This window comes from Grammomys surdaster, unplaced genomic scaffold, assembly GCF_004785775.1.
Source record: "Grammomys surdaster isolate TR1022 unplaced genomic scaffold, NIH_TR_1.0 126219, whole genome shotgun sequence".
In the NCBI taxonomy this organism is placed as follows: domain Eukaryota; kingdom Metazoa; phylum Chordata; class Mammalia; order Rodentia; family Muridae; genus Grammomys; species Grammomys surdaster.
The window spans coordinates 9,509,892-9,523,406 of NW_021621022.1; the positions used below are offsets into that span (position 1 = coordinate 9,509,892).

General features: G+C 45.6%; 1 long non-coding RNA gene across 1 annotated transcript in view; it reads left to right on the forward strand.

The window, feature by feature from the left end:
- The window catches only part of LOC114613437, a 39,414-nt gene extending 27,249 nt beyond the window's left edge, over positions 1–12,165 (forward strand). The window contains exons 2-3 of the long non-coding RNA XR_003710177.1: positions 11,169–11,320; positions 11,427–12,165. This is a non-coding gene — a long non-coding RNA (uncharacterized LOC114613437). The remainder of the gene's footprint in view (positions 1–11,168; positions 11,321–11,426) is intronic.
- The last annotated feature ends 1,350 nt before the right edge of the window (positions 12,166–13,515 follow it).

A 13,515-nucleotide genomic window follows, 5' to 3' on the forward strand; every position in this document is an offset into this window, starting at 1 on the left:
GGATAGAGAGGATGGCATCGAAAAGCCATGGAGAGAGATCTGAAGAAAAAGCAACTCTACTCACACCTTACACTTCTAGCCTCCAAAAGTTCAAGAATATAACTGCTTATTGTTAAAACTCTGCAGTTCATGGTATTATTTTGTTTTGGCAGTTTGGGTAGACTAATATAGACATATGGGAAAGTATGAATGTCTCCTTTGCTCCTCTAATAACTAGTTAGGACAAGAAAAGTCAAGGACATACAGAATGATGTGGTTTCTGCTCTCTGGAAGCCTGGAGTCCAGGGACGACAGCAGTTTCCTTCCAGATGTGGGGCTGGGATTAATACCATAATGGAACAGGATAGCCCCTTATTATGTGTCCACGTGTAATACAAAGTGACTTTATATTGCATAGAGTAGTATTGACTTCAAATGGAAGCTTAGGGAAAATATAAGCCAAAGACCATGGAAGGGGCAGAACTGGTGAGAGAGGGTCAGAGGACCAGGGGAGACTCAGGTTTCAGAGTACTGTAATTCCAGTAAGCAGTGGCTTCAGGGAAGGTGCCCACTCTAGGGCACTTGGCCATGCACCAGGAGACTGTCTTCAACAGACTTCCATTCTAGGGAGCAGCCACCCTGTGATGTCGTGCAGTTGCTGGGGCTTGGCTGGCCCTTCTGCGGTTATTTGCTGCTGCCTTTGCAGGCAGATGGGGACTGCTGGCTGTTCATCAAGTTAGCAATTAACAAGTAATTCATTAGGCACCTAATAAACAAATTATTAACCTGGCAAGCCATGTCCAGACTCTGACTGGGGAAAGAAATGGCTATTAATAAGGTCTTGGAGTGGCAGTTGTGGTTTAGTGGTTAAGGTACTGGGCAGGGCGACAGGCAATGTGGGTTCTGGTCTCTTGGGCCAAGAAGCTTTCCCTTTCCAGTTCTTATTTGACTGCTCATGCAGTAGGGCTAATAAAGCTCAATTAGTGGGCAAATGAAGTGTCAGGAACAGTCTGTATGAATGTAGGGCATTGGATTATATAAACCCAAAGTCCTCAGCCCACTGGATGCTATCTCTGAGCCATCTCCATAACTCCCCATCTGGCAAGCATAGTCAAACCTTTATGTTCTTGGTTTCTACAGCCATTGATTTTGAAAGACACACAAAATGTATGCGTGTGATACAATATGATGTGATGTATATGTGTGTGTATGGTGTGTGTGCATATGTGTCTATGTGATGTGTGTATATGTGTCTGTGTGTGTGTTAATGTAAGTGCATGTGGGCACAGAGCCATTGGGCCTTGAGTGTTATTCCTCAGGAGCCAGTCCACATTACATATATATATACATGAATATATATCTGTGTGTGTGTGTGTGTGTGTAATACAGGGTTTATTTATATATATGTTTAATACAGGTTTAATACAGGTTTATGTATATAAACATATGTATGTTTAATAATATATATGTGTGTGTATGTATATATGTGTGTATGTATGTGTATATATATATGTGTGTGTGTGTATATGTGAGTGTATGTATATGTGTATATATATGAATATGTGTGTATGTGTATGTATGTATGTGTATATATATATATATATATATATATATATATATATATGTGTGTGTGTGTGTGTGTGTGTGTGTGTGTGTGTATGTGTCTCTGTGTGTGTCTGTGTGTATATGAATACAAGCATGTATGTACCATGTCATATGTGTGGAAGTCAGAGGACAACTTTTGGGAGTTGGCAGTTTTCTTCCACCTTATAGGTTCTAGGGATCAAACTTAGGTTGTCAGACTTGGTGGCAGATGCCTTTACCTGCTGCACCATCTCAGCAGCCCTTGTTTGTTCTTTTGAGAAATGGTCTCTCACTGGCTGGAGCTCACTTATTATCTTGGTTGGCTGGTCAGTGAGCCTCTGCTTTCTCTCTTTCCTGAGCACTGGGATTACGAGTGTGTGCCAATATGCCTGAGTTTGTCCTTTCTCAGTTTGTTTGTTTATTTATTTATTGTATGCATTCTGGTTACTGTCCCTCCACTCCTATCAATCCCCTCTTCTGCCAACCTGTCTCTTTTCCAGATGTGTGACTTTTGTTGTGTGACTCATTGGTGTGACCACTAAGTTAAATCCACTGGTGCCTGGTAGGGTCACTGGTGGGTACACAACTGAAAGCAATGACTCCTCTCCCTGCAGTAGCAAATAATCTAGGAGTGAGGAGTAGGACCCTTGAGACCCTCCTCTATCCACTCCTGGCTAATAACAGCCCAATTCTTGTGTATACCAATCCAGGCCTCCACAGCTGTGTTCATGATTGTAAGGACTGTATTCCTCTATCTTCCAGCTCTTACATCCTCTCTTCCCTCTCTTCCATAGCTTTCCTTGAGCCTTAGTGAGTGGTATAAATGTCTTCTTTAGGGGTGGTCACTCATCTGTCACTTATTTTTAGCATCTTGTTGCAGCCACTGCATCCAACACCATTCACTGGAAAGAGAAAGTCGGCTGATTAAGTCTGAAAGTAGCATTTGTCTGTGAGTATAAACATAAGTATTGAGAAGTCAACACAGTGCTGTCATTTTAGCTAAAAAACAATGTTCAGTTGTTTGCCTTCTCAGGTCTGTGACTTTGACTAGGTTTACAGTAGCAGGCATGGATTCTTTCCTGTGGCATGGGCCTCAGGTCTAAACCTCAGAGTGATTGGTTACTCATTTAACAGCAGCACCACTATTACAATAGCACAAGTGGGTACATCTTGCCTGGTAGACTGGTCTTGTTGGGTTTACAGCTGGATAAAATTGTTGCCTTTATTCCCTCAGCCCTGGAATAGCAAGTACATCCCACCACACCTCACTTGTTTTTAATGTGAGTTCTATGGATTGAACTCAAGTATCACGTTTGTAAGACAAGTGTGCTACTGACTTAGCTATTCCCCGGTCCCTTGCAAATAGATATTTTTTTTCAAAAATAATTTGTTGTTGTTGTCCCAGAATGTGCTATGAAGACTTCTGGGGGTGGGAATAAAGACATTGTTGATTGCTTTTCAACTTGCTTTTTGAGACATGGTCTCTCATTGAACCTGGAGTTCACTGATTTGGCAAGTCTAGTTGGCCTGCAAGACCCAGGAATCCCTTTGTCTTTGACTCCCTTGTGCTAGGACTGTAGCTATCTTTTAATGTGGGCTCTGAGAGTTTGAACTCAAGTACTCATGTTTGTGGGAAAGCATTTTACTGATGAAATCATCTCCTCAGTCCTGCATGGTGTAAAGCAGTCAATGATAGGGCTGGGGGCATCAGCGTTTCTCAGTAGAAAGAGGACTGTCAGCTAGGATGGAGGGGGAGGGGCTCACAGGAAGGCATGAACTTGAAGTGTGACTTCATTGTGTTTTTCTGATACTAGAAATAACATATGCTCATCCCCCCCCCCCCCCAGTTCTGCAAAAAGTTTGGGATGATGAAGATCGAGATAATCTATAATCCCATCGCCCTCTGATAACTGCTGTTGACACTGTCATGTGTGTCTGGGGAGGGTTTTGACAGATACAGGTAATGGGAGGCTATTCTAGGTGGAAAGGAGTCACAAGTGAAGCATCATGGGAGCCTAAGGAAGGTGACGGTCACTTTGGGGCACAGTCTGTGGACTAGGCAGACTGGGTTGAGGTTGTGCAGCAGAATGTGATTAAAAAGCTGGAAGAAAGGAGAAAGTCCTGGAAGTGGTGCCAAGGGTCAGACCTCTGGGAAAGGATAGTGGAAGGGAATGAGAGAGACCGGAGGCCTCAGCCTCAGCCTCAGACTGGCCAGTTCTCTCTTCAATACCACTCATGGTATGATGGAGCTTACTGATATAGCTGTCCCTCTGAGAGATGCTGTAAAAACCTATTTAGAGAAAACAGACAGGTGGAGGCCAAGAGGGCAGGGGTCCATTCTGATGTGTTTCAGGAGACCAGAGACCTGTCCTGCCTTGGTTCCTACCTAATAGGTATTAGATAGGCCTTCAGATCCTTGCTTCCTCTCTAGGGGATATGTGACCCACAGGTATAGCTTTTGTGTCGTGTAATAAATAGCAGGGGAGTTTAAGCAACAAAACTTTTTTTTTTATAAGCTAGCAAAGAGAAGGAATAATAGACATTTCAAGTGCCCATGTTTAATGGATGAGGAAATTTAGGTTCAGGGAGGTAACATGACTTACACAAGGTCATGACTCTAGTGACAGATCCAGGTTGAGATCTTGGAGTTGTAAACTGTGTGTAATTAGTGAACAGTTCCACGGGGAATAGTATAGCTTGGTGGCAAAATGCATATGTTTTTGGGAACAGTATTTCTGTATAGAATCTCATGTATACGTGTGCGTGTGTGTGTGTGTGTGTGTGTGCGTGTGTGTGTGCATATATATATATATGTATATATATATATGCTAATTGAAGACTATGAAGAACCTGATACTTGTCCTCTAGTATCTCCACAGTTCAGATTACTGTTTTCCTGTCTGAACAACATTGTTGGTCTCCCCAGGCTATTGTGAGACTAAAACGAACAAATATGGGTGATATGGATTTGCCACAGTAAATGCACAATCAGTGTTAGTTATGATTATTGTGGTAACTCTCGTAAGTAACTGGAGTCTGGTGGTTCTTTTTCAGTTATTTGCCATAATCAGTTGTTCTGGAGTTAGCAAGAATGTGTATTCAGACCAAGGTCTAAGCAATTTTTTGGCCCCAAGAGAGTCAGACTTGGATGCCCTTAAAGGTTCCTCTGCTTAATCAAATACCCAAGTTCTGCAGGTCATAGAATACCCTTCTCTGGTCCCCTGTGATGCTTCCCCCATCAGATATCCTCCTGTATCCTCATATCTACTGGTCCTGGGGTTACTGGATGGACATATGTAGTGGGTCCTGACTAATGGTTTGTCTCATGTCAAGCCTACATACCACCTCTGACCTGTTGTCTGTTCCCTGGGCTCTTCTCTGCCTCAGTGATTGAGGAGGCCATGTACTCCTGTAGATGAGCACCCATGACCATGCATAAGTCAGCCTAAATGTTTGAGTGACTACCTGGATCAGAGAAGTCTGCCAATATACACCGAACATGATACACATTCAGAAAACCGTGAGACTGTGCATGCATTTGCTATAACAAACCTAACCTAAACTAGCATAACCAACCTAACAACTTGGTCAGAGATAGATATTTTACATGAATACTGTCTTAGTTAGGGTTTTATTGCTGTGAAGAGACACTATGACCATGGCAACTCTTATAAAGGAAAGCATTTAATTGAGGCTGGCTTCCAGTTTCAGAGGTTTAGTCCATTATCATCATGGTGGGAGACATGGCAGTTTACAGGCAGACACGGCTCTGGAGCTGAGAGTTCTTCCTCTTGATCCATAGGCAGCAGAAGGGAAAGACTGTGTGCCACACTGAGCATAGCTTGAGCATAGGAGACCTCAAAGCCTGCCTCTACAGGGACACATAGAAAGGCCACGACAAGGCCACACCTCCTAATAGTGCTACTCCCTATGGCCAAGCATTCAAGCACATGAGTCTATGGGGGCCATATATATTGAAACCACCACAAATACTCTGTTCTGTTATATCTCTTTCCAGCTTATTATAGAGTAGCTTCACACTCTTATCTTTTTCTGTGTTCAGAATAACTATTTTTAAAACCAAAATGTCCCCTAAGTGTAGAGATTAGTGAGATTTGTTTGTTTATAAAAAGATGTATCTAAAGCTCTCATTTCTATGTTTAGCCATTCTCTGGGCAGCTTCTTTCCTTGCTGGGCCCTCTTTCAAGCACTGGAGCTTACACATTGGATTGTACTTATTTATTTGTATATCTGCATCTCTTTTCCAAGCCGCTGCATCCCGTCATATCAAACACAGAGGGAACGTCTTATAGGTTTTGTCTCTCAGTGTGTCTGGAGTTTAGCAAGTAGGCAGCACATTGTTCCATTAAATATACTTAGAGGAGAGTGTGGGGCAGGGCAGCTTGGAGGGAGGCTTTAATTTGACCTCTGATGGGACTGAGAAGGAGGAGGCTGGCAGTGAAGAATGTACCCAGGTCTCCTTCCTAAGGTCTGTGGATCTCCTGGGGTCTGTCTTGGAGCTCTACAATAATAGTAAGGCTGGGCTGGCTACTAAACAGGTGATATTGTTCAGGGAAGCTTCTGGCACATCTGTGTGGTCTACTTAAGCACGCCCAGAGTGCATATCAGAAGTATAGTATCAGCCAGCATGCTTTTCTGCCTTCCACTTCTGTCTGTTCCCGGTGGTCAGAGGAAAGATCTCGTTTTCTTATCTGAGTTCAACAGAATAGTGGATGAAGTACCTGGTGTGGACATTGTGACCAGAGCCCCGAGTGACAACCTTGTGAAGAAACAGCTGCTCCCTCAAAGCTTTGTAGCAGGGATTTCTTTTAATGGGTAGTGAGAATTCAATAGAGGTGGTCTCTGCCCACAAACCCCTTACTTCCTATCCCTAAGGATGTGGGAAAGTACCTCCCTTCTGAAATCCATTGTAGAACCCCACTGCTCTTTCATGTAGATGAGCAGGTATGATGCAGGTTAGCTTGAGTACCATTTGAAGGATGCAGAGAACTGCTGTACAGTCACCTCACAGCAAGTCCCAGATGGATGGCGACTCAGGATTCATGGAACTGGCACTCAAACAAAGAAAGTGAAGGAAGAAAGCTCCAAGTGTCTAATGCAGCTGTTTTATGAGCTGCTACGAGCAGTCTCAGCTTGGTCAATGAACCTTAAGTGTGTGGTAAGGGTGGGAGTGGCTCAAGAAGGCTGTGGATTCGTTTCTTCCTCTCATACCAACTCTTTTCTTCTGGTGACCGACTTTGCCTTAGAGAGAGCCATTAACTTGCATTAAGGCTCCGACTCTGTTAACATTTCTTCCAAGTGCGCATGTTTCAGGGAGAGAAGTAATAAGAAGGCATTGAGGAATCCAGTGATTGATTGCTATTGATGGAAAAAAAATGGCCCAGATCAGCTTTGCAGGTTCTGGACCATATGCCGCAAGGGCAACTTGAACTAAATAGATTATTCCTTCACTTAGGATCTGTTTACCAGACTCACTGGCAAAACTGCAGCTGGTGGAGAAGAAACAGGCAGTGGTCAGTGTGACAGAAGGTGAGGTATACACTCAAGATGTCCCTGGCCAAGTTGTCTCTGCAATGGGGTCACCAGGGGGCTATCAGATGAATGGAGATGCTGACTCTATTAACTCTTGCTTTCTCTTATGCCCCATTGCTGTGGTCACTCAGCAATGTGTGTGGGAGGAGGGGAATTCTTTTATAGGAAACAATAGTTCTGTGCAATTTTCTTATTGCCAGTTTTCTGTGTCCTGTATCCTTCTCATCCATGTTGGTGGTGGTGGTGTGTGTGTGTGTGTGAGGCTGTCTCAGGCCCAGAATTTACATTGCTGCTTCTTTTTCCTTTTTCCAACTTAAAAGAACAATTATTGAGGTCCCTGGGTCAGAGCACAGGGGCTGGAGGATTACACCCAGTAACGTACAAGAAAGAGGAGGCTCATTGGGTCAAGCAGAAATTCTAAAGGGTTTGACTCCCATTAATGTGCTAAATCTTTATAGAATTAGACTTTAAAGTCAAGAGCATAAGCCAATCTAGTTGGAGCTAAAGGTATTTAAACAGTAAAAGGAAAAAATTCCTCTGGTCAGGTTTATCAATTTTTCCTATGGATAACAGAACAGAAGGAAGCAAATACATTTATTGTATGAGTCACTTAGATCCCAGAGACACCTAGGACAGGATAGAGGAAGTGGCATCAGGCCCAGGAGAGGCATCATATGTCTATCCATCCATCTGTCCATCTATCTGTTGGACCATGCATCTAGCACTTCTTGGATATTTATGTACCAGCCTCTGAAGGTATGGTGATGCTGAAGATACAGGTTTTGCCTACATTGAGCTTTGGGTTGAAGAGGTACAGACAAAACCATGAACCTTTTCCACATGGTGTGGGGAGTGCTAAGACGGTGCTGCCCACGGCAGGACCAGAAAGCCTCTCTCTCTCCACCTATGAAAGGAGAACCTCTTCTTGTCTGCAGAGACCTGTGTGCAGTGGGCACGGGGAAACTCATTTCTGAAACAGATGCTGGAAGGTGAGCCCCAGGACTCACTGCTCAAAGATGTGGACTGCCTAAGCAACCCCTTCACAGCTGCTTGCCCCTGCAGGGTGTCTCATACACTTCAAAGTGATGTCTGCATTCAGCATCTCCCTTGATCATCCTGCCTTAGGTTGACAGGGTAGGCAACTGCAATCCCAGAGGACCTAAGGTCACATGATCAGCTGGGACCAGAGCTGGCTGCTGATGTACTTTGCTGTCTCATTTCATGAGTGAATTAGATGGAAGGTGAGTGGAGGAACTGGAGATGGAGCTCAGATAGGCAAGAGGACAGAGGTCCTTGGTACGCAAACCCTCCTTTATTGTTGTGACAGAAACAACTTGATTGGAACAAGGAAGGACTCCTTACAGCTCCTGGGTTTCGGGGGAGGGTATTATCAGTACATTATGGTGGAGGAGGTGTGTTTGGGGTGGGGTTTGGCTGTGGTGGCAGTTGCTTGTGGTAAACCTTGTTTGCATCTTGCTGTGTCAAGAATTAGAGGGTGCTGTGCTACAATGACAGGTGCATATCGTCTCTGGAGCCCTCCTCATACATTTCTTCTGGTTAGATCACAGTCTCAAGGCTCCACAGCCTCCCAAATAGAGCTGCTAGTTGGGGACCAGGTACTCAAACATACAGACCTGAAGGGAATACTTCAGTCTTACCCCGTCCCTTTCCTGGAAATCCTTCTGAGGACTCCCCATACCACTGTGCTATGAGCAGCGTGCTGCCCTTATACAGTACCAACCTCCTCTCTGGGCTGGAAGCAAGGGAGAACTCAGGCCTTCATCTGGGACTCTTTCAATGATGCTGCACCAGCTGGCTAGGTGTTGTCTCAGGAAAAGAAAGGGCTGGAGCCAACTCAGTATAAAGGGGCATTTTTACTTGGAAGACTGCAGGATGCTGGGCTCCCATTGGTATCAGAGTGAAGACCATGGCCCGGCCAGTCCCTTCCCTTCCAGGAGTAGGAGGACAGCAGGAGGACTCTTATAGTGCTGACATTGTCATCCTGAGGCCTACCTGATGAACGTGGTAACTTCTTTATAGTGACTACACCCTGGAATGGGAGGTGACGAGGCAACCTTTGTTGACAACAAATGGTATATACATCAGATAGGCACCCAGGCAGCTGGCTGCTACAGATGTGTACAATCTGAGGGATGCCTTCCATAGTCTCCTGATCACAGTGGATATTATTATTGTTTCTTATAACCCTAAGAGCCTTGGGCCTGAGAGCAGGTGATGGTCATGACTCTGCTATTAATGATTCATTCTTTTGTGTCTTTCTCATGTCTCTGTATCATAAGAAACCTAATAGGATAGCAGGACAACACTAGTTTAGAGAAATAGTGGCATACGGAGAAAAAATTCTGGATAATGGGAAAAGAAACCGTCAGAACAAGAGGTCAGGGTGATAGGACGGATATGCAGATAAATGTGCACATTCAGTGAACCTCCACTCTGGGCAGAGGGAAGATGCTTCTGTTTAGAAAGCAGAACTCTTGTTCTCCTTTTGTGTCCAAAAGCCCTTGTGAGCTGCTTTTCAGACTCTGGATACAGAGCTAGGGCCTTTGAGTGACAGTCCATCCCAGACCGAGTGCTGATGCTCCACCTACCTTGCCAGGCTTGGCTAAATAAAGACCTGGTCCCAGTGGGGAGCCACTGGGGTTGAGAGCTCTCCTGGGGGTGCCAGGAAGCAGGAGCGGTTCAGGAGTCTTGGCAGAAGCAGCTACTGCCCCTATCTATCTTAGCCGAGTAGCCTGGCAGATGGCCAGTGCCTGAGAGAAGCTGAGGGGTTGTTCCAGGCAGCTGGGGGCTGTCAAATACAGCATCCATCCCAGCCCAAGGCTGGGTGTGGTAAATACATGCCATCCACAGGCGGCAGAGCAGTGAAGGCAACCAGCAAGGCAAGCCAATGGCCGGGGTTTTGTCTTGCCATAGCTCTGCAGGAGAGCTGTTTCCTGGCTTATTTATGCTGTGATGGGTAAGCCTGCAGGCAGTAAGATGGACAGCCCTTTTTGGAAGTCTGGTGAAAGGAGTTCAGCTCAACACCAGCTGTGCCCAGCTTATCTCGGGTGACATAAAGACATGTCCCAAAGTGCCTTGGGTACTTTTTCTGTGTTCACTTCCCCCAACAGCCACCTGTCCTGGGAAAGGTCTTGAGAGACGTAGCACATCAGCAGGCTAGATTTTTTTTCTTTAGTGAAAGTTCATCCCTTACCATAGGGTGAGAAGGACCTGCTTTCTGGTCTCAGATCTGAAGCTTGCTGGCATATGCCATGACCTTGAGTGGGCCATGACCTTAGCTATGTTGTGAACTGTCTTCAATCCAAGTTGGTCCATTTTGAAGGGAGGCTAGTTTTGGTCATGTCTTCCTCTGAGATGCCATAAGACCTGGATGGGGTGGGTGTTTGTGCTGTGTGAGGCATTGCATCTCCGTCAGAGGGTACATGAATTAAGGCTGCAGCTCCATCCTGCCCCCTCTCCCTCCAAGCAAGCAGGTTTTTCTTTATCTAATGGGTTATGCTGGAGCTTGAGGCACTCCTTGGGCTAGGTGAGGTCACAGGACAGTCCCTGGGTCTTGGGAAGATGCTTGACAGAGAGATCCCACCTCTTGCAAAAGATCCTACCTCTACAGGGCATGTGAAGCACCAGAACACTGACTGACATCAGTTAGAGAAATCAATGTCCCGGAGTGCTGCAGGCCTCTCTCTTCCTATTCTGGTCTCCTTCACCCTGCTGTGAAGCCTTGCTCACTCTGAGAGAACTGGAAGGTTTAGTTAACCCCCAGGCTAGCACCTTTTTTTTTTCCCCAGGGATGTGCCTTGGGATACTAGTTGGGGTTCTGTCATCATTAGAGAGCAACAAGGGCTGGAAGAGAGCTAGGTAAGCTCAGGGATAATCCAGGAGCAGGACACAGGGCTAGATATCTTAGGAGCTGCTTTATGTGGACAGGTTCCTTCCTAGCCTCAAGCCGTGAGCTCCAAGGATGAAGCCAGACAGGTCCAAAGTATAAATAACAAAAAAGGTTTTAATTCTCATGATTCTTTTTTTTCCAGACAGGGCAGGGAGAAAGGAATTATCTCAGATGTCCTTAATGCAGGCACAGAATTTACAAATTCTGGGCGGCTGTCATTTTGTTTATTCATATGGTACCCAGATTGACTAATGCAAGACCCTAGATCCCAGCTGCCTGACTTCTTTGTATAAGGTAAACCACGAACCTGACCCATGGATTTATCATAAGAATTAACAGAGTGTTAAGTTATATCGCACCATCAAGTTAACTACTAATTTCTTTTTTCTTCCCACGACAGAGCCCACAAAATGAGAGCTGCTGTCTTTATTCCAGCCTGGCGATTCTTGGGTAGATGGCAATTTTCTCCTCCCCTTCACGGTAGTCCAAGCTGTCACCAACATCCTGCTGATTCATCTTAGAGTGCACTGCCTCTGACAGCCATCTCCTGCCCATGCCCACTGCCATCTCCTGTTAGGGGCCTTCATTACCTCAGGCCAAGACTGTCACAACTGCCTCCCAACTGGTGTCCGTCTTTCATACACTTGTCATATCACTATCACTAAAATTATGATGTCACATACCTGCTCAGTCCTTTAGTGACTCCCAGAGGGCTCAAGTTTAAAGCCTGTGGTATGTGGTCCTCTACTATATCTCCCAGTTGGATCTGTTAGATCGCCTCCCACTAAGCCTCTTCCACTTGTGCCCTTGGTTCCTCTCAGTGACTGGATGTCTCAGTCCTTCCTCACCTCAGTAGCCTCCTATATAACTGCCATGTCCAAAATGTCCTTAGCCAAATCTGTTCAAGTCTCCAGAGAGAACCTCACTCCGTGAACAGTGAGATCTCTTTGGACAGCGATCCCAAAATCAAGGGGCATTTTCTTTCCTCCTCTCACTGGGATCCAGTTTGCCTTAGTCTTGTTCCCTTTCTTTTCATAGAGACATGACTAACTCCGTCTCCAAATGTTTCCCTGGTAGACACCCCAGCTCTATTCCCGCAGCCTTTGAAACAGTTTTGAGGAAGGATAAGGTAAACTTGCTCTGGGTCGCTAATGGTGACTATCCTCACTTAGGCTGCTGTCCTGTGGAATTTTGCTTTCCTGGACCCCACCTTGCTGCACCTGTGCTCACATAGGGGCTATCTCCTGGACACAGATGGACACAGTACCCTTCTGTGGTTCCTTGTGTGTCTTAGCATGATGGGGGCGCTATCTTATTATTTTTAAAAATTTGATTGGTTTCCCTTTGGAGGGTAAGGAAGGGAGCTCCAGCCTTCTTCCTTATACCAAAAGAAGAGATCCTGGACTATGTGTGGTGGTTACTCTGTGCTTCCTTATTCCTCGCTGTCCTTGCTCTTGAGGGAATCTTCTTCACAAGACAAAGGAGAGAAGGCAGTAGATTTCATGTGTCCTCTTCCCCACCCCCTGCATGTTATAGTGCTCCATCTGTGTCCAGGGGATAGCCCCTGTGTGAGCACAGATGCAGCAAGGTGGGGGCCAGGAAAGCAGAAAAGAACACAGGGTATCTTAGGTGTGAAAGTGCATCATGTCTCATCTCCCAGAGGACACCACGCTCCCTTATAACTTACTCTTGCAAGAGCATGTCCCATCTTTTAGAAAGCTCTTTCTGCTTCTCTTGAAACCTCACTATTGTCTGATCTTTGCTTCCCATTGCTCTTAGCTCTGTAACCCCATTCACACTCTGGACCCAGTAGGAAAGGGGTGAGCCAGGCATTCTGTCAGCAGCTTTGGGTGCAGAGTCCTGTCTAATCTCTACAAACCCAGTTTTAAGAAACATCCCCACTTTCTACATGAGCTAATTGAGGCCCAGAGATTAAATTGCCCTCTGCTTAATACGTTCTCCTCAGCAGATCCTGGCAAACGGACAGTGTGTGCCCTATCGAATAGTGCCTTAGACTGGCAGTTGGCAGAAGGTGGTGGATGTTGGTGCAGAGAGGAGGGAAGAGGGCTCAAGGAAAATATGTCCCATAGTGACAACAGGGCAGAAGGTGGTGGTGAATATTTCCCAATGTCCTTTGTGAGGCCTGGATGGTCCTGAAGGCTGAAGCACCACAAGTAACTCACCTCCTGCTCCCAGAATCCCCCACTCGGTTCCCATGGGAACTCAGCAGAGCTCATTCTTGGCTGTCTTCTATGGCTTTCTCAGCCCACTTAGCTAGTTTTCAGAACCCTCTACCCTTAGTACTGAACTGGGGCTAAGTGAAGGTAATGTCTGAGCAAAGGAGTGTTTGCTGAGCAGTAATTTTGAAGCTTCTAGGGTATCCTTGAAGGAGAGGCCTTTAAGGGAGGTGGGGGTAACACCTGGATCATCAGAAGGGTCTGGAAGTAGGTGAGCCAGTGAAAGAGGCTTAATTTATTTAGTGGTGAAGC